At 41.4% G+C, this 17,484-nt stretch overlaps 1 protein-coding gene across 6 annotated transcripts in view; it reads left to right on the plus strand.

Annotated features, from left to right (window-relative positions):
• The window catches only part of CACNA1C (calcium voltage-gated channel subunit alpha1 C), a 481,720-nt gene that overhangs the window by 44,579 nt on the left and 419,657 nt on the right, over nt 1-17,484 (plus strand). The gene's annotated exons all lie outside the window — the stretch shown is intronic.

The following is a 17,484-nucleotide window of genomic DNA, read 5'->3' on the forward strand; positions in this document are numbered from 1 at the left end:
TTAAAGAATTGAGTTCTGTTATTTCAAAGCTATTGTTTTTCATTTTTAGGGACTCTAATGACTGGCATAGTACCACTGGATTGGCATAAGGCCAATGTGGTGCCTAGACCTATTAGTTTAACTTCTCTAGTTGGGAAGATACTGGAAAGTTTAATAAAATATTTTTTTCCAGCAAGAACATATCTATTTGGTGTTTTAAATAACAGACAGTATGGATTCATGAAAGACAGACGTTGTCAAACAAATATGATTTATTTTTATGAGGAGGTGAGCAAAGCCTTCGACAGAGGGGTGACGGTGGACGTGGTATACTTGGATTTTGCAAAAGCATTTGTCACAGTTTCCCACACACGACTAATGTGTTAGGTAAAGTCTACTGGCTTGGAAAAATCTGTATGTAAATGGATAGAAAACTGGTTAAAAGATCGTAGTGGTTAATGATTCATAATCTGAATGGTCTAGGGTTGTCAGTGGTGTACCCCAAGGTTCAGTGTTGGGACCCTTACTTTTTAATACATTTATAAACGATATAGGGTCTGGGATTAAAAATCCCATTTCAGTCTTTGCAGACACCAAGCTGTGCAGTGAAATTACGTCCTTACAGGATGTCTCCAACTTCACCTCAATGTACTGTTTAATTGGGCAACTATGTGGCAAATGAGGTTTAATGTTGATAAATGTAAGGTTATGCACTTGGGGGCTAAGAATATGCATGTATCATACATACAAGGGGGGTACAACTGGGGGGGGTCAATGGTGGAGAAGGATCTGGGAGTTCTGGTAGATCACAAGCTTAATAATGGCATGCAATGCCAAGCTGCGGTTTCTAAAGAGAGCAAAATCCTCTCTTGTATTAAAAGAGGTATAGACTCCAGAGAGAGAGATATCATATTACCCCGGTACAAATCATTAGTAAGACCTCATCTGGAATATGCCGTTCAGTTTTGGGCACCAATTCACAAAAAGAACATTGGGGAACTGGAGAAAGTACAGAGAAGGGCAACCAAACTGATAGGAGGCATGGAGGAGATCAGCTATGAGGAAAGATTAGAGGAACTGCATTTATTTTCTCTTGAGTTGAAGAGATTAAGGGGGATATGATCAACATGTATAAATACATCAGTGGTTCATATAGTGAACTCGGTGTAGAGTCCTTCACCTTGAAGTCATCACACAGAACAAGGGGAAACTGTTTGGAGGAAAAGGAATTTAATCTCCCAATACGGAAAGGTTTCTTCACAGTGAGAGCTGTGGAAATGTGGAATAGACTGCTCCAAGAGTTGGTTCTGTCCAGCTCAGTGGATTACTTTAAAAAAGGCCTGGATTCTTTCCTAGATACAGAGAATATAACTGGATACTAACATGTATAGGGAAAGTTGATCCAGGGAATATCTGATTTCCTCTCAGGGGATCAGGAAGGAATTTCTTTCCCCTGTAGGAGCAAATTGAATCATGCTTTGCTGGGTTTTTTTGCCTTCCTCTGGATCAACTGTGGGTATAGGATTATAACTTTTTTTTTTTTATGGTTAAACTGGATGGACTTTTATCTTTTTTCAGCCAGACTAACTATGTAACTATCTTAGAAATTCAGATGTTCCCATCCTCTTTGGGGTGTTCCTGTTTGTGTTACACTCCCTTTCAGGGTGATGGGGCCCCAACATCTCTCTAACATTTAAAGCAATTCATCTAATGATATAGAATATTAACTATATTTTTATTGTGTACAGGTATCTCAGTCTGTATACATATTCATTGTATCAAAATGTATTTGCTAAAGTCTGCTGCTGCCTGCATAAATCACTGTGTATGCAAATATTTTAACCCCCCCCCCCTGTTCCCTAGCCCCCTAGTAGTTGTATGGTCTATTATGGAATATTAGTTTCCCACTTGTACCATATAACATAAATACAGAAATCCTCCAGGAATGGTGGGAACACCTCATAATAGGCACAGTAGATGTGCACACCAAGGAACTCACCACAGGGATGGTGGGAATCCCTTATAATGGGCCCAGAAAGTGTGCAGACCTATGTAAACACTGCATGGATGGTAGGAATATCTCATAATGGGCACATAAAGTATGCAGACTTAAGAACTGAGAAGAGGGATGATAGCAATATCTTATGATGAGCACACCAGTTTCTCAGCACAGCCTCAGTGTACAAACCCAACATAATGGGCATAGAAGGTGAGCAGACCTGGGAACTCCGTGCAGGGATGGTGAAAACCCCTCATAACAGAAACAGCGGGTGTACAGACTCGGGAACTATGTACAGGGATGGTGGGAACCCCTCATAATGGGCACAGTAGGAATACAGACCTGGGTGCTCAGTGCATGGATGGTGAGAGCCCCTTATAATAGGCACAGTAAGTGTGCAGACCTGAAAGTTGAAGGGCAGATCGAGAAACTCATCATGGGGTTCTCACCAATAGAGCCACCCGGGGACAGAAGAGACTGACAGGTTTAAAGGAACATGTTACATTTTCCACCGTTTTCAGGGTGGAACATATTCCCAATGCTGCAGCTGCTGCCCGATTCCCCCCTCCCTGTGACATTACGGGGAGAAGTTTCCCGTACAAGCTGTCACTTTTTAAAAACAGCGTGACCATGTGGGGCTCCGCCCACAAGGCTGTAACGTTCATTCAGAGTTCTGTGAATGAATGATCTACAAGTCCTGAAAGCCTTTGAGGCTGTTGGCTTGTAGTTCCCAATAAACTAACACAGTGCTGTGGAGCGCCGTGGTAGTTCATTGATTCTTCCTGTCAGTATATCGGTTGTACAGGCAAGCAGATATACAGTACTAAGAGGTCTGCAGGAGATCAGTGATTTACTGATCGCTGGTGCAATGCTTTACAGGCTCCTGCAACAAAAAATAATAAATGCACATTTTTTTACCTGCAAAAAAATGTGCATTTATTATGTTTTGTCAACAGATGAATTTAACCTTTAACTCTCCAGCATCTCCAAAACACTGGAATATCTTTTTTGTTTGTGTTTTTAATATTTTTTGGTGCAGCGCTAAGTATGGATTAAAAACTACTTATATTCTGTATTGATATAATAATTGCTTACATAGTTTTCAGCATTCCTTCCATGACAATGGTTAGGGCTGCAAACAGAAAGACAGTTGACCTCAATAAACAGATATATACATAGAATCATACATCAGTGCTCACGGAATTTATTATTTGTCTGCAATGTGTGCACATTCATAGGCTGCAGCTTATATATGTGAAATTCATTACCAAGCACTATAGAATGTTGGCTCCATTATCCGAACGTCCGCCAGCTATGTGGTAGGTATGTGTGCATTCACACAAGTTAAAGTACTAGTCATCATATGAGTTTCCATAGGTGGTATGAAACTTTGCTTCTGTGTAGGAGCTTCCTGTAATAAAGACTGGTCACTGCTGCTTTCTCTCCTTGTGCAGGGTGACTGGTCTTGTACCTGCCCCCTCCTGTAGTTTTCTGCAGGCAGCCTGCTGGGTCCCTCCCACAGCTCTGCTGTCTGTGCAAGTTTAGTACAGCACAGTGATGATATCACTGCTACATTCACAAGGTAATAACTGGGTTAGCAAAGGCATTTGGTGCACACAAAATAGATTTATATCCTTTGTGACTATAAGACTAGGTTCACACTAGTGCAATTTCCCTGTGACTGTGTTTGCACGGGCACAGCAGCCCATTCATTTGAATGAGCTGTTGTACCTATGGAAAATGCAGGGAAATGGCCCCAGCACCTTTTCCAAAATCGCATCTGCAGGGAAACTGCATAATGGTATGCAGTTCCCAGCATGAGAAAACATGTTGTGGTTTCCATTGCGTGGAGGTTCCATTACAAATTAATGGCAACCCCGTGCGTCTGGTAAAAAGAAGCACATTGTTGCTGCTGGTGAGGGGAAAACATGCAATTTATGCAAATTCCCTCACCTGCAAAAGTGTGAATCTAGCCTTAACGTGAAACTTCACTCTTTCAATCAACAATGACTATTTGTAATCCTTATGCTGTTAGCATTAGTAAATAGATAGGAAAGTATATCATATTTACTTGTTATAAACCTTTTTTTTTTACATTCCTTCAGTTATTCCTGGTTTCTATGTCTAGGCAAATTATGTCATACATATCAGGAGTCTTCAGGAGGGGAGGGAGGGTTCTTAGCTCAGCCAATGCCTGAGCTAAAGGCAGATGGATTCCAGGACGTAAATGCTACCTGAATCATCTGCCCTTACTCAAGATGGCCGCTGTCAAAAATACCAGAGGGTGTTTTTCAAAATTAATTCTCAGCAAAATAAAGCATGGAGACATAGATACAGTGAAGGAAATAAGTATTTGATCCCCTGCTGATTTTGAATGTTTGCCCACTCACAAAGAAATGATCGGTCTAAAATTTGAATGGTAGGTGTATTGTAACACTGAGAGACAGAATAGCAACAAAAGATTCAAAGAAAATACATGTCTAACAAATGATGCACTGATTTGCATGTTTATGAGGGAAATAAGTATTTGATCCCCTTCACAAAACATGACTTCGTACTTGGTGGCAAATCCCTTGTTGGAAATCACAGAGGTCAAACGTTTCCTGTAGTTGGCCACCAGGTTTGCACACATCTCAGGAGGGATTTTGGCCCACTCCTCTTGGCAGATCCTCTCCAAGTCATTAAGGTTTGGTGGCTGACGTTTGGCAACTTGAACTTTCAGCTCTCTCCACAGATTTTCAATCGGATTAAGGTCTGGAGACTGGCTAGGCCACTCCAGGACCTTAATGTACTTCTTCTTGAGCCACTGATTTGTTGCCTTGGCCGTGTGTTTTGGGTCATTGTCATGCTGGAACACCCATCCACAACCCATTTTCAATGCCCTGGCTGATGGAAGAAGGTTCTTACCCAAGATTTGATGGTACATTGCCCTGTCCATCGTCCCTTTTGATGCGGTGCAGTTGTCCTGTCCCCTTAGCAGAAAAACACCCCCAAAGCAGAATGTTTCCACCACCATGTTTGACAGTTAGGATGGTGTTCTTGGGGTCATAGGCAGCATTCCTCCTCCTCCAAACATGGCCAGTTGAGTTGATGGCAAAGAGCTCAATTTTGGTCTCATCTGACCACAACACTTTCAACCAGTCCTCTGATGCATCATTCAGATGTTCAGTGGCAAACTTCAGATGGGCCTGGACATGTGCTTTCTTGAGCAGAGGGACCTTGTGGGCACTGCAGGATTTCAGTCCTTGCCAGTGTAGTGTGCTACCAATTGTTTTCTTGGTGACTGTGGTCCCAACTACCTGGAGATCATTGACAAGATCCTCACGTGTAGTTCATGGTTGGTTCCTCACTGTTCTCATGATCATTGACACTCCACGAGGTGAGATCTTACATGGTGCACCAGACCTAGGGAGACTGACAGTTGTTTTTTGTTTCTTCCATTTGTGAATGATTGCACCAACTGTTGTCACTTTCTCACCAAGCTGCTTGGCGTTAGTTTGGTAGCCCAGTCCAGCCTTGTGTAGGTCTACAATCTTGTCTCTGACATCCTTGGACAGCTCTTTGGTCTTTGCCATGGTGGAGAGTTTGGAATCTGATTTTTATTGCTCCTGTGGACGGGTGTCTTTTATACAGGTAACAAAATGAGATTAGCAGCACTCCCTTTAAGAGACTGCTTCTAATCTCAGCTTGTGACCTGTATGACAGACACCTGGTAACCAGAAATCCTGCTGAATGATAGGGGATCAAATACTTATTCCCTCATGAACATGCAAATTCTCTCCAAGTCATTAAGGTTTGCCTGTCTTAATTTGTTAAACATGCATTTCTTTTGAATTTTTTGTTGCTATTCTGTCTCTCTGTGTTACAATACACCTAGCATTCATTTTTAGACTGATCATTTCTTTGTGAGTGGGCAAACATTCAATATCAGCAGGGGATCAAATACTTATTTCCTTCACTGTAGATGGGTGCGTTTGCTTTGAATTTTAACAATGAATTAAATTGTATTTTTGGCTTGTGGTGCTCAGTGCAGTTCCTCTTTAAAAAAATATTTAAATGAACGTTTTTGTGTGTGAAGATCACCTTTAGGCTCTGTTCACACTCCTGTGATTCAGGAATGCACAAAAATCATGCATGTTCCTGTAGCAAACGAAAACACGCATCCTTTTTTTTTTTTGTAGGCTCATTGCGATGTCATTAATTGTTAAAGTGATTCTAAAGGCAACATTTTTAAATTGTAACAAGTCGGGTTCCTTACCTCTTCTTTGGCGGATCCCCACCAGCTCTCTCTCCCACCAGTTCTCACCAGCGTGTGTCCCCATAGCATACTACTTGTTATGGGGGCACCCATGTGGGCTCGCTCCCAAGCCGGGATGTGTGTGTCTGTAGTCACACTCAGCCACGCCCCAATTTCCTCCTCACAGGATTAGACTGACAGCACCAGGAGCCTATGGCTCCCAACGTTGGCTGTGTCTTCTGTGAGACCAGGAAGTGGAGGAGTGGTGCTGCTTACGGGGACAGTGCTGGATTTTGAGATGAGGCAGATAAGTGTGGGGCAGTGTAACATTTTTTTACCTTAAAGTGGAACTTTAGTCAGAAAATTAGGTCTTAATAGATCACTTCAGGCTGGCCCCTTTTGCTGGTATAGCTATGTAAAACATAAAAAATAAGCCCCTATACGATTTAAAATCCATCAATACACTGTCTCACCCTGCTATCTATTTTTCAGCAATGCTAAAAATGTAGAGGCCAATCTGCTGACAGCCTCAGGAATTACTGCTGCTCAGGGACTCTGGGCTTTAGCAAAATGGCAGCCTCCAGCAAGGAGAAACAGGAACAATGCTAGAGGCAACTTACAGAACAGGTTAATTTTGGTAGGATAACTATTAATGTGGAATGTATGTTTCTTTCTAAAAACATTATTTTTTATCAAGATGTTATGGATAAAGTTCCACTTTAATGCAAGGCATGCATTAAGGTAAAAAATAATATGCCTTTAAACCACTTTAATGTCAACCCAATGCACATTGCTAAAGTGCATGAAAATTGCACAACAAAGCACATAGTAACAAAGTACCGTGTATTTTGGTGTGATTCAAATTAAGAAAAGGGTCATGCAAGTCTTTAGTCTTCAATTTATATGCAGCAGGCATCCCATTCTTACAACGCATGTAAACATGCACATTAACGCATGTGTGCTAGTGCTTCACAAGGATGTGAACCCAGCCTTAATGGTTTATCCCTACTTTTACCCTTTATTTAGAAAGCAGTGAAGTGACTGGAATGGTTTACAAAGTTGATTATAGCATGACACCATGAGCTAGTGAAGCAAAAATCAATAACAGATTTGTTTTTTTCTAAGATGTGTTTCTAACAACTTCCACACTTACAATATAAGTAAAGTGTGGAAGCCTATGTAGGTTCAGGAAGGGGTAATTGACCCCCCTTCAGGCAAAACTGTCTACACTTTTGTTTTGTTTGTCTCTGGAGCAGAACTGCTATTTATGAGAGGATGGACTTGACAAATATCTTTTTTTTTTACCCTTGTTAAAATGAAGCTATGAGAAAAACAAAAAATGACATAAATGATGCAGTCTGCCAGTACCATTAACACTGCAGTTTTTTTTTTTTCTGAGCCCCTTGTTGATCCTGTCAGTAGATCTATTATTTTTCAGCTCCCTATGACAGGGTGACAACACTGCCCACTCTGCAGTGAAATCCCACAGCAGAGTCTAGTCCAGGGATCCAGGTGCTGTCCTCACCCAGTCCATTCCTTGGCCAGTCTTTGGGTCCTTGGCACTGCCATCTTGGATGTGGTAAGCCAGTTATGACTTCCTACAGCTTCATAGCTGGCTCTCCACTATGCTTGCGCCTGTTGAACCCACAGCCTCCTTGTGATGTGTCCCAGGAGGCTGCAGACGGGGGGGGGGGGCTGAACTTCTGCCTGGATTGCGTGGCGATCCAAGCATAAGTGGGAGCGGGTACCTGCCAGAAATAGGTACGTGCTCTCTAAAAAAAAGAAAAAAAAAACTTTCCAAAATGTTAGGGGGGAGAATTTTAAAAAGGGGAACTTCCCTTTTCAGATGAAGTTTTGCTTTTAGTTTTGCTTTAAAGCTGTACTAACCCCATCAATTTAACTGCTCCCCAAAACAATTATATTCAACGCATGCCGTGAATGATGAATGTCACAGTCACTCGGCAGCACCATGGCAACTGCAGATCAAACAGAGGGTAAGATGGTAGCTTTCTTATCTGTAAAGCATAGGGGGGTTTAATGCCGCTTTAATGCTGAACTAAAACCTTCTATCCCTTTCAGCCAAGGAAGTTGCCATCTTAGCTTCTGTTTGATCTGCAACTGCCATGGTGCTGCACGTGTGATCAGTTATGACTCCAGCCATTTGATGGTTTGACAGTTTGGTTGAGAGCACAAGCAAATATGACAGCATAACTGCAATCTGAAACTGTTAAATTGATGTGTTTAGTTCCGCTTTAAGCAGTTACCACAAAAGTTTTTTCCTTTTAGGAACAGCATTTAAACCATGTGAGAAAAAACTGCCCAGCACCTCTGGCAGTGTTATATGGTTTAGATCCCCTTTAAAGGAGATCTAAACCCTCCTGTACTTTACAGTCAAGGAAGCTACCATCTTTGCCTTGTTTTGACCTGCAGTTGCTATGATGCTGCACGTGTGATTGGTTATGACACCAGCCAATTTGATGGCTTGACATTTTGGCTGAGACAAGAAAATGTGACAGTTATCATTCACAGCATGCCTTGAGTGTAACTGTTTTGGGAAACAGATTGATGGGTTTAGTTCCACTTTATCTGTCACTTATGCTGGACAGCTTGGCTTGTTACAGGAAGTAGAAAAATAACGGATCAACTGGCATGATCACCAGGTAATACAACTGTGTTACAGGAAGATCTCAGAAAAACAAAACCTCTGTGTTTTTGTCAATAGTTCTGGCTTAAATTACATCTGCAGAGGGGGCCCTACTATAATGTAATCAGCATGGCAGATATAGGCCTTGTTAACACATGCAGTCTTTCTAAATCCACATCTGAAAAGAAATCTGTGGTGAGTTTCCTAGTTTAGAGCTGAGGGGATACTGCTGCTGTTGCCATTTCATTTGCATCCAGCCATTGCGTGGCTACTGGTAACTTGTGTTACATTGTCCTAAGATCAAGACAGCACAGGTCTCTAACCTGTCAGCAATAACATTCTGTTGTGTACCTCTCTGCACAGCAGAAAAGTACACAGCAGCATGTTTCCCTAGTAAAACACACACAGCGCATGTTGTAAAACAGCACACAGATAACCCTTTGATCGCCCCAGATGTTAACCCCTTCCTGCCCAGTGTCATTAGTACAGTGTCAGTGCTTTTTATTAGCACTGATCACTTTATTAGTGTCATTGGGATGTCAGTTCCTACCCAGTGTCAGAATGCCCACTGCAGTCCCACTATAAGTTGCTGATCGCCATTACTAGTATAAAAGAAAAAAATAAAATTCCAGTATATATTTGTAGACACTATACCTTTCACGTAAACCAATTCATTTACATCTATTGGGATTTTTTTTAGCAAAGACATGTAGCAGGATACATTTATAGTGCAAAAAATAAAAACCAGTGATCAAATACCACCGAAAGAAAGCTCTATTTGTGGGGAAAAAAAGGACATAAATTTCATTTGAGTGCAGCGTTGCATGACTGCACAATTTTCAGTTAAAGTAACACAGCGCCGTATTGCAAGATATGGCCTGGTCAGGAAGGGGGGTAAATCCTCTGGAGGGCAAGTGGTTAAAAATAACAAACATGTCATACTTACCTGCTCTGTTCATTATCCTCCTCTTCTTGGGTCCCCCAGCGGCGCTCCAGACACCTCCCTCCTACCAAATGCCCCCATATGAAGCAGCATGCCATGGGGGCATCCAAGCAGGTTTGCTCCTCAGCCACTGCTCTGTATGTCTATTCACACACAGAGCCACAGCTTGGCCCCACTCCCTCTCTCTTCTCATTGGCTCACTAGCTGTGAGAGCTAGTGGCTCCCACTGCTGTCTCAGCCAAAGAGAAGGAAGAATACCTAGAGAGCTGAGGCTCTTGTGCACATTGCTGGATCGCGATGGGGCTTAGGTAAGTATTAGGTGGAGCTGCACACTGACATTTATTTACCTTCATGCATAGACTTCATGAAGGTAAAAAACCTTTAGCCTTTACAACCAATTTAATTATTGCCATCTTAAAGATACTGGAAATGTAGACAGGTAGAAAAAATGCTAGAAGAAAGGCTAAGATGGTTTTATAAGTCCAGAAAAAAAAAAAATATATATATATGCCAATACCACAAAAAAATATAAAAAAACTTTTAAGTGCAAAAAACTTTTGTGCAAAAAAAGTGTCTAAATATGAAAAATTTCACCAAAAAACCTTGATAATATAATGGCAGATCATCCATAAATATATCTTCAGAAACGGAAACTCTGCAACACACCGATCCTCATCGATCGAAATAACAGGATGAAAAACTTTGTAGTTAATCGAAAATCCACTTCTCCAATAGATAAAGGACCACCTTCAAACGTATCCATGGGGGGAAATGCCAAGCACTCGAGAGAAACAGAAAGACTTCATGGTGCAATATTATAAAAACCAATTCCTTTATTAGGTACTCATTGCACTTACTCAAGAGGTGTCCCAGCCGACACCAGCATCAACAGCATAACAGCAATCACATAAACGAGCCTGGCTACTCAGCACATGCGCAGTAGCTGGCAGCCAAAAACGTAATGACGTCACATCAATCAAGCTCCGCCCTACGCGTTTCGTCATCGACGTCCTCACGGAGCTCCGAGCTTGATTGATGTGACGTCATTACGTTTTTGGCTGCCAGCTACTGCGCATGTGCTGAGTAGCCAGGCTCGTTTATGTGATTGCTGTTATGCTGTTGATGCTGGTGTCGGCTGGGACACCTCTTGAGTAAGTGCAATGAGTACCTAATAAAGGAATTGGTTTTTATAATATTGCACCATGAAGTCTTTCTGTTTCTCTCGAGTGCTTGGCATTTCCCCCCATGGATACGTTTGAAGGTGGTCCTTTATCTATTGGAGAAGTGGATTTTCGATTAACTACAAAGTTTTTCATCCTGTTATTTCGATCGATGAGGATCGGTGTGTTGCAGAGTTTCCGTTTCTGAAGATATATTTATGGATGATCTGCCATTATATTATCAAGGTTTTTTGGTGAAATTTTTCATATTTAGACACTTTTTTTGCACAAAAGTTTTTTGCACTTAAAAGTTTTTTTTATATTTTTTTGTGGTATTGGCATATATATATATATATATATTTTCTGGACTTATGATTTGATGATTTCTTTATATATATTTATATATTTATACACATTTACTAGCGCAAATTATTTATTTATTGGTACACTTTATATATGGTGATTTTTTGCAGCTGGTACACTATTAGTAAGTTATATAATTTTGACCATAGGCGCTATTATTAATTTTTCTTAAGATGGTTTTATAGCAGAGACTTGTAGAGTAAGTGCACTTTAAGACAAAATGCATTTATGCTTTTTGTCCCCTTCCCCTGAATGACCTAACCCACCCTCCCCCTCCACAGGTGCCTACTTACCTCAGTCTGGGGGTCACTATTCCGCTCTTTGTTTACATCCAGTTTAGAAAATCTCCTCACTTCTGACTGCAACTGTGGATTACAGCCCTTTAGACTTCTACAGTACTGTGCCCCAAGATGGGAGGCCCAGACAGGATAGTTAGACTGGACTGGAGGTAGACAAACACCAGAGGATGGAGGTAAGTATGCATCTATGGTGGGGTAGGGTGGGTTAGGTCAGATAATTGGAAGGGGAAAAAATAGAGAAGTGCACTGTTTTCAAGTCTTTCCCTGACCCTACATAGGCTGTTGGATAAATTCCCTTTCATTCATTAAAAAATTCTAACAAAAAAATCTACCGCTAAAGCTATTTATTTTTTAATGTTTACTTGCACTTACAATATATAATTGCCCTGCCTTTTAATATTACATTCCTGATAAAAGCGGAATGATGCTTTAACTGGAGAGCAGTGAGTGACGCTCAGCAGCAGAGTGCCAGTGGGGACTCTTATCAGGCAGGCGTCTGTGAGCAGTATTACCAGTCGAGGAGAGGATAACCCTATTTGGTAAAGTGAAGGAACGGTGGGGAGAGAGTTCCCAGCTGTATACGCTCTTCCCCTGAGAACACGAGACAAAGAGTGGCATGGGAACATCCATCCAGAGGCCAGGGAGAAGAGCTGCGGCTGCATTAACCCTGCAAACACCCTTCTCAACTCCTTCTCATATTGATTTCCATAGGTTGACAAAAATACATCCACTGAGTAACAAAAAAAATTAAGCTTTAAGTGTTTAAAAACGCTTGGTCCCTCTTTTTAATCCAGTTCAATGTACTGAAATTGGTTTTTAGTTTCCAGAGGTGGGAGTGCAGGTCCTGTACTCTTGCCTCATTGCCAGGTGAGTTCTGGCTGGAACCTGTCCTAACCATGCTAGCATGAAGCTCGGAGCTGCTAGGTTTTATTATCACTCATTTCCTGTATGTATAGAGTGATGAACATATTGCATACTTCAAAACATACACATAAATCCCTGTGCCAAAAGAGTTTACAGTCTTTTGCACCTTGCACACCAGTGCACACTCTAGGATCAGTTATAAGAGAGTTAAAGGGATAATTCACCTTCACCAAAGAACTGCCTATGCAGGTAAGGGGCATCTGTGGATAAAAACAAACAGTGTGTCTCTGACTAAAGTAGAATAATGTCCTTGCTAAAGGTGTAGGCCTTTTATGTACCTCATGAAGCCTGACTGGAATACTCCCAGGACGTTGCTAAGTACTCCTAGGACGTTGTAAAGTGAGGCCTAGTCATTTACTGCTCATCACCACCATCACAGGAGTGAGCTTTTTCTCTGATTCTCTGAGGCAGAACCGCGGTCACGATCTACCTGTGGGCTCCCCACAGTCAACCGCTCGATCACGATCGAAGGGTTGCCGACTCCCGATCTATTATTTACTTTCTCAGCGATTATTATTTCTCCTCTTCAGCTTTTGTACCTTTTATACCTCTTGTGGATCAGAGCAATTTTTACATTTCCATTATAGGCCTATTTATTTGTCAAAATATATTGTCATTACACACATTGATTTTTTGGGAAACACTATGCCTTCTTTTGACAAAATTTTTTTGCAAACAACATTTTGGAAAGACAATATGTGTTTTTTTTTTTACTATTTGTGCACATTTACTTGTTATGTGACACTGAAAAAAGTAAACAAATAAAGAAAACACACACACACACATACAGACACAGTAGTCTTCTTTTTCAGCATGGGCCCTGGCAAAATTTAGGCATGCTTTTTTGTGCATGGGCTTTAGGAGAGGCTTCCTTCATGGATGACACCCATGCATGCCATTCCTCTGCAGTGCATGCTGTATTGTGGCATGGGAAATCATCACCCCAGTTTGGATCTCTACATTTTTTTTTTTTGTTTCTGTCACGGATTCACGCACACGCCACGCCCACAGCGACTAGCTAACCGAGGCGCGCACGTGTGGCCGTGACTTGGGGTACGAGGGAATAAAGGGGACTTAACTTTGAATATATAAAACCGTATATAAGATCAGCCGTGATACACTTCCACAGCCCGCACTACCTTTTGGCCACCACCAGATGGAGACTCCACTCCAATCCAGCTGGTCGACCACACACTGGCAGATACAACACATATACAATCTGGTGCACTGATTAGAGTTGAGGACCAGCTTAGTAACACCCTTCTAGAGTCCCTCCAGCTGTCCTACAGCTTGAACCCCGGTGTTAATCACCCTTCCACTGTCCACACCCCCCCCCCCAGCACCAGACACACCACAAAAGGTAGCCTGCCACCACCCAACAGAACGGTCTGCTGGGACACCCCACACACACAGATCTCCGTCTGGCCGATCTGTTACCTTTTACAATCTGCACGCAATCTGCCTACACACAGTGCAATTGCATACAGATTGGCAATGAGCTTGACCGAGCGTTTAAAGGCACTAAAATACGATACAATCTAATCCAATCTAATCTCTCTGGAGATATGAGCACGTGCTTAAATACACAGAAGTCACTAATTAATTTTAAGCTTTAATTTCCCGAAAGTGGGCAGTGCATAAAATATGTACAAAATATAAAAAAGTTACAGAAATACAAAAAATACAAGACACACAAATGACTATTCACTATAAAATAAAAAGGGAATAAAACAGAATAAAACTTTTACCAAGATCTATCCTGCGACTGGAGCAAGTCAGAGCTTCATCAATCTGTCAGTCAAATCAAACTGGTTCCATACAAATCACAAATGTCCCAATGCCCAGGTACTCCTTTTATGGGGATATGGATGTAGGCGGGACATTAGTCCTCGGCCAATTGACCATGGGGGGTTGCTCCTGTACCTGCCCACAGGATGTTCTGGATGCTGACCTGCCCAAGTTCAATCGGACTAAGGCTGGCTTGAAACACCAAGTTGGAGATTGGATTTCCGACACCAGCGCATCGGCCCGATCGCGACAGTACCAAACACCATTCGACTGTCGCAATCCAGCGCCACCTAACCATTATCTGCATTTTCCTGGCCTTCTGCCTAAACCACAAATATGATTTTTAGTGCCGATGTAGCCTACAGAATACCCTAACAGAAGGGAGCATGTTCATCTCTCTGCAACTAATATTTTAGCTTTTATGAGAGATGAAACATACCCCTTTTGATGTATGGATATACTCCTTTTAGAGCTTCCAATGCCAGGCAGACAACCTGTCTGGGGCCACTTTCTCCAAACCGGTTTCACCAGAAGGTGACAACCTTACTAACACAAAGGTGTCACATCCCGGAAGCCGAGCTTTTCAGCCTAATTGATGCTAATTGATGACCACTATGATGACCACTGTGAGTACCTCATTTCCCCGATGACAAGGACTGAATATACATCCTTAATGACAATGGAATGTCCCTACAGAATATACATCCTTAATGACAATGGAATGTCCCTACAGTTACGATTACATATTGCTACTGATCACGTCTTATCTACTCAAATCTGTACATTTATGTCACATGCACGTTACATCATGTCACATGTATGTTACAATTTCAAATAATTTTTTACAAGGCCCCATGTACACGTGACACTTCTGAACGATGGAAACTGACTGCTGGAAAATGTAGGTTAAAAAATGTCTGTTTATCTGCGTTTGCATACTACGTTTATGTACGTTAATGCGCGTTTTATGAGCATTTGCATTTAGAAGCGTTTTTTAAAGATAACCTCAGGAGACCTTCCAAAATGCCCAGAATTCACTGAAAAACAGTAAAAATGTAACTATTTCAGACATTTTGAGAGAAATAGAGAGAGCAGAAGCAGAGAGAGCAGAATTTGTTGATATTAGCTTTTATTTTTAATTTTTTTTTTTTGTGGTGTTTGGATGTGTTCCAGCTCATTTCTGTGCAGAAATTATTGCATCATATTTTCTTTCATGCAAAACCTCAAAGTATGGTGTGCTAGGTCCATTTGAGTACCAGGAAAACATTTTGCATGCATTTTGCATGATGAAAAAAGGCTCTGGACAGCATCTGGAAATGGAAGAGTTAAAAAATTTGCAAATGCCTATAAACGCAGTTAGCCGTGTTTACAAGCGTTTTGCATTTGAACTGTAAACTCAACTGCCTGTAAACGACTGTAAACTAATGTGTACATGGACACATAGGAAAACATTAGGGTGAGTTCAGGGGCTGCTGAAAAAAAATGCTGAACAGCTCCTAAACATGAGTTTATCAGCTGCAGTGTACATGAGCCCTTAATCAATTTCTTTAATTTATGTAAATACAATGTAACCAAACATTACAATTATTTCTTACACATATTTTCTTTTTCCAGTCCCATCCCCCCTCCCTCCAAAAAAGGGGAAAAAAAACAAAGTTTAAACCCCACCCAGGGGCGGACTGAAATTTGGAAACTCGGGCACTGCCCAAGGGCCCGGGGTCAGTAGGGGGCCCCATGAGATGCCCCTGGTACCTTTTTCATAGGCTTTTGTGAGTTTGGGCAAGGACACAGGGGCCCCATGATCCCCTATTGCCTGGGGGCCCCATGAGTTGTCAGTCTGCCCCTGACCCCACCCAAACCCTCACTCACAGACACCAATATATAAGATACATTTCTAGACCTCTTATTTATTTGTCCACAAGGCCTAATACCAATCAAGGGGATTCATTCCATGGTCTCCATATCTCTTCAAACTTCCCAACAAAACCCCTCCTCACATATACTGATTTTTCCCTTATTATTGTACTATTAACCACTTTTAACCAATCTTCATAGATAGGAGGCACAGGGGATATCTATTTCTGGACATTCAATTTTCTGGCCAGGTATAGACTTCTCTGCACTAGTTGTGTAAAGTAAGGGGTTCATGCTCCTGATGAAGTCATAGGAAGAAACATTTAAGGTGGGGCTTTATAGCTCTGAGAAGAAATTGCTTTTTGCTGAGATTTAAAGTGCCATACACATGGTTTTTATGTACGTGCAATTTAAATGGTTTTTCCCTAAAAAATTTGATGTTACGCTATGGAAGTTTCCCTTTGATGTTTTTATGGTGGTGGAGGAGTACTGTGGAGGTTCTGGAGAAGTTTTGTCACAAACGATTGATCTAGAGGTGTTTCCACTATGGAGTCTGTCATAAGAGTATAGAGGTGTCAAGACCACACAGATGGCCAACTTTCCTGCAGGAGAGCGCTGCAACATCTTATGCGATATTTGACCTACCATTCCAGGTGGTCAATTATCTGTGGTGAGTGGGGCTCTGGAGGGGGAGCACTAATTGGAGCACTACACACAGAGAATTACTATGGATAAGAAGATTTATTACTGTATCACTTAATATTCACACTGGATGTGGATGGGGGTTTTATTTAGGATTTTTTTGGAACTTTCAGTTGTTTTGGAACTTTTATGTTTGCACATTATTGGGACTTATATATATTATATATATATATTGTTTTATACAATTTCACAGTATACACAGTTTATGGCATCGTATATGTGCTATTGTTAGCACTATTGTCGTTTAAGCACCTTGTATTTATTTATCCGTTTATTTAGGATTTAGTCACTGGGGAGGAGGGCCAGCCCACAGGGCATTATAGCACATGCACATTTGTGGGGACTCCTTTGTGTAGTAGGGAGTTCATTCATTCATTTATTAATTATTTAAAGTAGTTTTTGGGAGAGGCAGCGCAGTAATTTTTATGTTTGCACTCACACATTTGTTTACCGGTACACATTTGTGATTTTGCTAGCAGCAGCCAGTCTAATTTATTAGTTCTCTGCGCAGGTTATACTCACACACTTTAAGGGATTCCATGGTTTCACATAATCCTCAATATACACAACTTGGGCTCCATCACTAACGTTA

Source organism: Staurois parvus, unplaced genomic scaffold (genome assembly GCF_062004578.1).
Source record: "Staurois parvus isolate SC_StPar_1 unplaced genomic scaffold, SC_StPar_1.0 ptg000114l, whole genome shotgun sequence".
Lineage (NCBI taxonomy): Eukaryota > Metazoa > Chordata > Amphibia > Anura > Ranidae > Staurois > Staurois parvus.